The 7,451-nt window shown below is 39.4% G+C and overlaps 1 pseudogene; it reads right to left on the reverse strand.

The window, feature by feature from the left end:
- Nucleotides 1–248: 248 nt before the first annotated feature.
- On the reverse strand, nucleotides 249–616 carry LOC105541656 (annotated as a pseudogene).
- Nucleotides 617–7,451: the final 6,835 nt, after the last annotated feature.

Genomic DNA, 7,451 nt, shown 5'->3' on the forward strand with positions numbered 1-7,451 from the left:
CAGCCACCTGCAGTCTCTGGTGGGTGGTGAGGGGGACCAGGGAGTGTCAGATTTGGGGCCTGTTTTCTGGGTTTTCATTTCTGAGCAAACCCATATTAGGGGAAGGGGCTGGATTAACCAGTCGCCCCTCTGCTTTCAGGGTCCAGACAAGGCAGTCGCTGGGCAAGCGCTTTTGCTCTGGGGCGCTCCCGTGGCTTTGGAGGGTTTGGCCTCAGAAGCAGGTAGGGGGTGTTACTGGGCTGCATTTCCTACTGGCCGCCCTCCCTCTTCCGCTGGTCCTGCCTCTGCTCCCGCTTGGCTTGTTCTCACAAGGGCAGGTCCATTCTCTCCACACAGTTCAGCACCAGTGCCTTTAACACGGAGCCTCTGTGCTGCTGGTCCTGCAGCCCCCCGAGGACGATGTACAGGGAGCCCACCTGGGCTTGGAAGGGCTTCACCAACTTGGTACAGACAAGAACCTGGTGCCGATCAGATCCATGCTGAGCCATCAGTGTCACTCCGGACTCATCATGTCGTAGAGGTACAACCTGTCAAATGTTCTCAGTGTGACCCCACCAGGAACTTGGCTTGCACTGACCTCCCAGTGGAGAGAATAGGTCCTGGGTTTGGGCAGCATCACTTGCTCCTTCTCTGCCCCCTCCATCTGGGTTGCTGTTGGTCACGTGCCAAGGGGAAAATTTCCTTATGGAAAAGACTGCCTTCCAGGGTGCTGGGTTCCCTCACTGTCTGTACTTTCTTAGATCTCTCCTTCCTTCTGAGGCCATTCACTTCTCAGCTTTCTGTGCATGTCCCAATTCTCATTTTTTAAAGTAATAAAAAGGCATTTATTCTTCTCATTCTTCTACTGTTTTCTTCTAGACTACCACCATTGTTCTATCCAAATGGCTCATCAAAGTTTTTTGCTCGACAAAAGACAGTTCTGTTCTTACAAGAAATTCTGCCAAGATCCTTTAAAATAATACTGTCCCTCCTTTCTAATGGTTGGTCATGGAACTATTAATACATGAGGTGTTTCTTGATTTAGCTATAAAGCAGGTGTTTTCTTCCAAGCCTTAATTAAGAGAAATAAGATACCTTTAAATCGAAGATGGATAATTTGGATATTTGTGATTGTTCTGGAATTTTAAACTTTTATTACCTTTACACAAAAAGGAGAAAAAAAAAACAGTAAAGAACACCCATATTCTCATCACCTGTTGAACAACTTTCATCTCATGGAAAATCCTGTTTTATTTAACTCCCTGCTGCTACTTGCAGATGGATCATTTTGAAGCAAATCCAGGACATTGAATCATTTTATTCATAATTTTAGTATGTATCTAAAAGGTAAGGACTCTCTTAAGACAACGTAATCATGTTACCATTGTCGTAAGATTAATAATAATTCCTTAGTATCATCAAACAGCTAATTGGTGGTCAAATTCCCCAGATAGGCTAGAAATCTTTTTTTTAAACAATTGTTCAAATCGAGATTAGAATAAAGTTTGTCTATTGCAATTGGTTGATATGTCTCTCAATTCTCTTTTAATTTATAGGCTCTCTCTCTCTTTTTTTTTTTTTGCAATTTGTTAGTTGAAAAACTTGGGTCATTGGTCCTGTAGAATTTTCACATTCTTGATTTTGCATCCTCAAACTGTCATTTAGTGAGATTCTTGTTCCCCTACATATCTATTAGAAACTGAGTGATCCACAAGCTTCTCCGTATAAGTGGTGGTATCTACTTTCAGAAGGAGACATATATCTGGTTATCTCTCTTTTGGTGATGTTAGGAGCCATTAATGATCATTTTCTGCGTTCATTATTTTACCAGAGTTTGCAAAACTGATGATAATACAATTCAGTAATTCCTTCCTGATTTATAAACTGGAATACTTCTGTAAAGAAATATACTATTCCTCACTAACTATTTGCTTATCCTCAAGTATAGTTGGTATAGGAGAGGCGAAGTATTGCTTGATGCTTTCTTTTGATTCATCAGTTTTTGGAATATTAACTTAATTCCCTAACACTCTCCAAAGGTAACCAGTGAGTATTTATTTTAGAAACATAATGGTCTAATGCATTTAAACACATACAATGTGTTTTAATCCATTGCAGTTATTATTATTACTTTTTGACACAGGATCTCACTGTGTTGCCCAGACTGGAGTCAAGCGATCCTCTTGCTTCGGCTTCCTGAGGAGCTAGGTTATTTAAAAACTTTTTTTTTTTTTTTTTTGAGATGGAGTCTTGGTCTGCTGCCCAGGCTGGAGTGCAGTGGTGATCTCGGCTCACTGCAAGCTCCACCTCCTGGGTTCACGCCATTCTCCTGCCTCAGCCTCCCGAGTACCTGGGACTACAGGCACCCACCACCACGCCTGGCTAACTTTTTTGTATTTTTAGTAGAGACGGGATTTCACCATGTTAGCCAGGATGGTCTTGATCTCCTGACCTTGTGATCCGCCTGCCTCAGCCTCCCAAAGTGCTGGGATTACAGGCTTGAGCCACCGCGCCTGGCTAAAAGCTTTTTTAGAGATGGGATCTTACTGTGTCATTCAGGCTGGTCTCAAACTCTTGGCCTCAAGTGATCCTCCCACCTTGGCCTCCCAAAGGGCTGGAATTACAGGTGTGAGTCACCATGTTCAGCCCATTGCAGTGATGATTAATATTAAACGTTCACATTGTTCTATCTTTGCCACTGTAATGCTTTTCAAATTGGCTCCTGGACCATTTTGACAATTACAATAGCATGTCATAGTTTTCTTGCTTTCTAGTTTGGCAAAATGTTCCAGGTTCATCTAGAATGGGCCATTTCTTCAAATATAGCTGGTTCCTTTTGGTGGGAAAAGGTATTTAGAAACCACAATCTGAGTGTTAGAGTACTTATTGCTACTAGAATGCTGATTATTTCTAAGCCTTTTCAATGGACACAGCTAGGAAATGCATTTGTGTATTTTTTAATGAGAAAATACATCTTAAGTTTATACTGGTATTTCAAATCGATATTTAGAATCACCAAGTTTTTATTTAACTTGAAAATTTCTTGTTTCTCTTTGCTGAAAATCTTGTATCCTAATGATGTATGTATCACTGGGAGATATATATATATATATATATATTTTTTTTAAATTTTTAGCCTATATAAATTTTTATGAGTACATAGTAGGTGTATATATACAGTTTTTTGAGATAGACCTTGCTGTGTCACCCAAGCTGGAGTATAGTGGTGCAGTCTCAGCTCACTGCAACCTCCATCTCTTGGGTTCAAGTGATTCTTCTGCCTCAGCCTCCCGAGTAGCTGGGACTACAGGTGCACGCCACCACGCCTGGCTAATTTTTGTAGAGACAGGGTTTCATCATGTTGGCCAGGCTGGTCTTGAACTCCTGGCCTCAAGTGATCCACCCGCCTTGGACTCCCAAAGTGCTGGAGTTACAGGCGTGAGCCACCGTGCCTAGCTGTAAGTGTATATATTTATGGGATATATGAGATGTTTTGATATAGGCATGCAATGTGGAATATGCACATCATGGAGAATGGGTATCCATCCCCTCAAGCATTTATCCCCTAATGCTATTAACATGATTATTTCTTAGTTTGATCTTATAAATAATATTTTCAGAATATTAAATTTAATATGATTACAAACAATGTAATGACTTGTGTTCATTTGGGCTGTTATACTAAAATACCATCAACTGGGTAGCTTATAAGCAACAGAAATTTATTGATCACAGTTTTGGAAGCTGGCAATTCAAGGCACTGGCAGACTTGATGTCTGGTGAGGGCCCACTTCTTGGTTTATAGACTGTGCCTCTCATTGTGTTCTTATATGGTGGAAGGGGTAAAGAAACTCCCTTGGGCCTCTTTTGTAAGAACACTAATCCCATTCACTAGGGTGGAGCCCTGATCATTTCCTAAGGTCCATCCTTTTAATACCATCACATTGAAGTTTAGATTTCAACACATGAGTTTTGGGAGACACAAACATTCAGACTCTAGAATTACTAAAAATAGTTTCCAAGAAGTTCTTTTTGTCCTTCAGGTATATTCATCTAAGAACGTGCAGTCTGATTTTCATGCTTTAAAATCACTTGAAATAATTTTTCTCTCTATGTTAATGTTACCACTTTAGTACAAAATCTAGGTTAATTTATTTTATCTTGCTTTAAGTTTTTAGAAATTTTTCGCTTAAAATTTATTTTGTACTCTTATAAAATACATACCGCATTCCAAAATCAAATAAGTCCAGCATCTACTTCATCCCCTTTACCCTGTCCGTACCCTACCTCTCCACATTGCTTTGTTTTTAGAGGTGTGTGTGCACGCACGTGTGTGTATTTATATTCTCTTTCTTCCTTGGATAAATGACATCATTGCATGCATACTTTTCTCCATTTTGCTTTTCTCATTTAACAGTGTTTTCGGAGACATCTGCATAGTGATATAGAAAGATACTCTTTATTCATTTTTACAGCTGCACAGTATTACATCATATTACATTGTATGAATGTATTTATATTTAGCTAGTTTCCTATTTATGGATATTTGGATTGTTTTCTTTTTTTTTTGCTATTACCGATTGTACTGCAATAGCTATATAAATACGATTTTTAATATTTTCTGATTAACAATAATGAAGCTAATATATTGTTTGAATGTATTTCTGGAAGTAGGTTTGCTCGGTTAAAGGGTAAATATATATGAAATCCTGATGGACATTTCTAATGGTTCTCCAATGGAGTTGTGTCATTTTGCATTTCTACCAGTATGGGTAAAAAATAGTATCTCAGTGTAATTTTAATTTGAATGTAAAAGAAGTTTGAAGAAATCCAGAAGCTTTTACAGTTGTGAGAATTAAGGACCGTCTATCTAGAAAGTCTTCAAAAGTTCACTGTCTAGAGTTGAGCCATTTCTTGTTTATGAGGAGTGGACATCCAGGTTTCCTATCCTGGCTTTCTTCCACCTGCTCACCACAGGTACAGGTGAACAGTACAGGCATGCCACAGAGGTCTTTCTGTATCACCTCTGAGTCAGGACTGGTGGTTTAAACATATTTTTTTCTTAGTTTTATTGTAAATTGAGATTTTTCTATAGATAGACCATTCTGTTAAATGCTTTTGCCTGCGGACTTGATTTTGTTAGATGTTTTCAATGATAAAATTTAGATTGATTTGGGATTTGAAAACCTGACATATCTATGTGTTTACCTATCCATCTGTCTATCCATTTATCCACCCTAGCTATAGCCACAATGAATTGAGGTGGCCTATACACTATGAGTGAAACAAGATTTTTAAAAGGAAATATCAGGGTAAAAGTTTAAAAGTGTGGTAAAGGGGTAGAAAAATAGGGAGAAAAATAAATCATGAAATTCTAAACTGAAAAAGCCATGAATATAAGCTGTGATTTTCAACATGTAGGCTCACAGTAAAACACAGTACATTATGTAACTCTCATTGTATAATGGTAACAATTGTACCAGCTCATTAGAGAAGAGGTACAGTATTTTTTTTTTTTTTTTTTTTTGAGACGGAGTCTCCCTTTGTTGCCCAGGTTAGAGTACAGTGGCGCAATCTTGGCTCACTGCAACCTCCGCCTCCTGGGTTCATGCCATTCTCCTGCCTCAGCCTCCCATGTAGCTGGGACTACAGGTGCCTGCCACCACGCCCGGCTAATTTTTTGTTGTTTTAGTAGAGATGGAGTTTCACCGTGTTAGCCAGGATGGTCTCGATCTCCTGACCTCGTGATCCGCCCGCCTCAGCCTCCCAAAGAGGTATAGTATTGAAGAAAAGTTAAGGCTGGGTGCAGTGGCTCATGCCTATACTCCTAGCACTTTGGGAGGCCAATGCAGGAGGATTGCTTGAGCCCAGGAGTTCAAGAACAGCCTGGGCAACATACTGAAATTTTGTCTCTATTAAAAATAAAAAAAATTAACCGAGTGTGGTGGTATATGCCTGTAGTCCTAGCTAATCAAGAGGCTGAGGTGGAAGAATCACTTGAGCCCAGGAAGTCAAGGCTGCAGTGAGCTATGACCATGCCACTGCATTCCAGCCTGGTGACAGAGTGAAAACCTGTTTCAAAAAAACAAAAAAAGAAAACCAAAAACCACAAAAAGTTTGGTTGGAAGTTCTGTTTCTAAACCATGGCTAACAAGCTTGTTACAGTCAATCTTCATATACATACATACATGTTACATACATATGCATATATATGTTTGTGTGTGTATTCATCTGTTTGAAGTTTTAAAATATTGTAAGGCTACAAAAAAAAAAAAAAAATCCACAAAACAAAAAAACCAGCAGTGAGGATTTGCAGGCCAACGTTCCCAGAAAGTAAGGAAGGACAGAGAGGACATTTGGCCCCATGTGACTTTTCCAGTAGAGAAATTTGCTGATTTGCAATTAGTAATGGAGAAGCCAAGAGGCTGAGCAGAAATTTAAATATTCTTTTGAGACTAGGATGAAATAATTGGAACTAAAGACCTGCCAAGGAAAAAGGGTCTTAGTAGTCATACCAGGTTTTCATTTGGGATTCTGCAGAACCAAATCTTAAAAATAAATAACCTGGGCCGGGCGCGGTGGCTCACGTCTGTAATCCCAGTACTTGGGGAGGCCAAGGCAGGCGGATCACGAGGTCAGGAGATTGAGACCATCCTGGCCAACATGGTGAAACCCCATCTCTACTAAAAATACAAAAAAATTAGCCGGGCGTACTTGGGAGGCTGAGGCAGGAGAATGGCGTGAACCCGGGAGGCAGAGCTTGCTGTGAGCTGAGATCATGCCACTGCACTCCAGCCTGGGCAACAGAGCGAGACTCCATCTCAAAAAAATAAATAAAATAAAATAAATAAATAAATAAATAAATAACCTGAAAATAGATCATCCACCGCAGGGACTGCATTTCAGCTCTGATTATCTCCATCCTTGATGCATTAAGAAGATCTTTCTTGTACCCTGGCAGAAGCACACGTCTAGAAGAGAATACATTTGTAATACCTATCACTGTTAAGAGAGTTGTATCCAGAATGTATTGTAAAACACAAAAATTACAGACAATCCAATAGAAAAGTGGGCAAAATACTGGAACAGGCACTGTTCATGAAAGAGGATCAAAATAGCCAAGAAACAGATGAAAAGGTTAACAATCTCACTATAATTCATCATAGAAATGCAAATTTAAATCACAAGCATATACTACATACCTGATAAAATGGCTAACACTAAAAAGTTTGAAATATCAACAGTTGGTAAGAGTATAGAGCAACTGGAACTTTCTTATAGAACTGGTGAGAATATGAATTGGTAAAATGCTTTAAAATACTGTTTGACAATATCGACGTGGGCTGCACATTCACACGCCCCTATGACCCAATAATTCACACCCAGGTATAAATTGGGCGACAGAAGTTGGCAACAGAAGCATACATATGGTCCTCTAAAAATCACATAAAATGTTCATAGTGGCATGATTT

The sequence above is a fragment of the Mandrillus leucophaeus genome, unplaced genomic scaffold (genome assembly GCF_000951045.1).
Source record: "Mandrillus leucophaeus isolate KB7577 unplaced genomic scaffold, Mleu.le_1.0 Scaffold242, whole genome shotgun sequence".
Classification (NCBI taxonomy): domain Eukaryota; kingdom Metazoa; phylum Chordata; class Mammalia; order Primates; family Cercopithecidae; genus Mandrillus; species Mandrillus leucophaeus.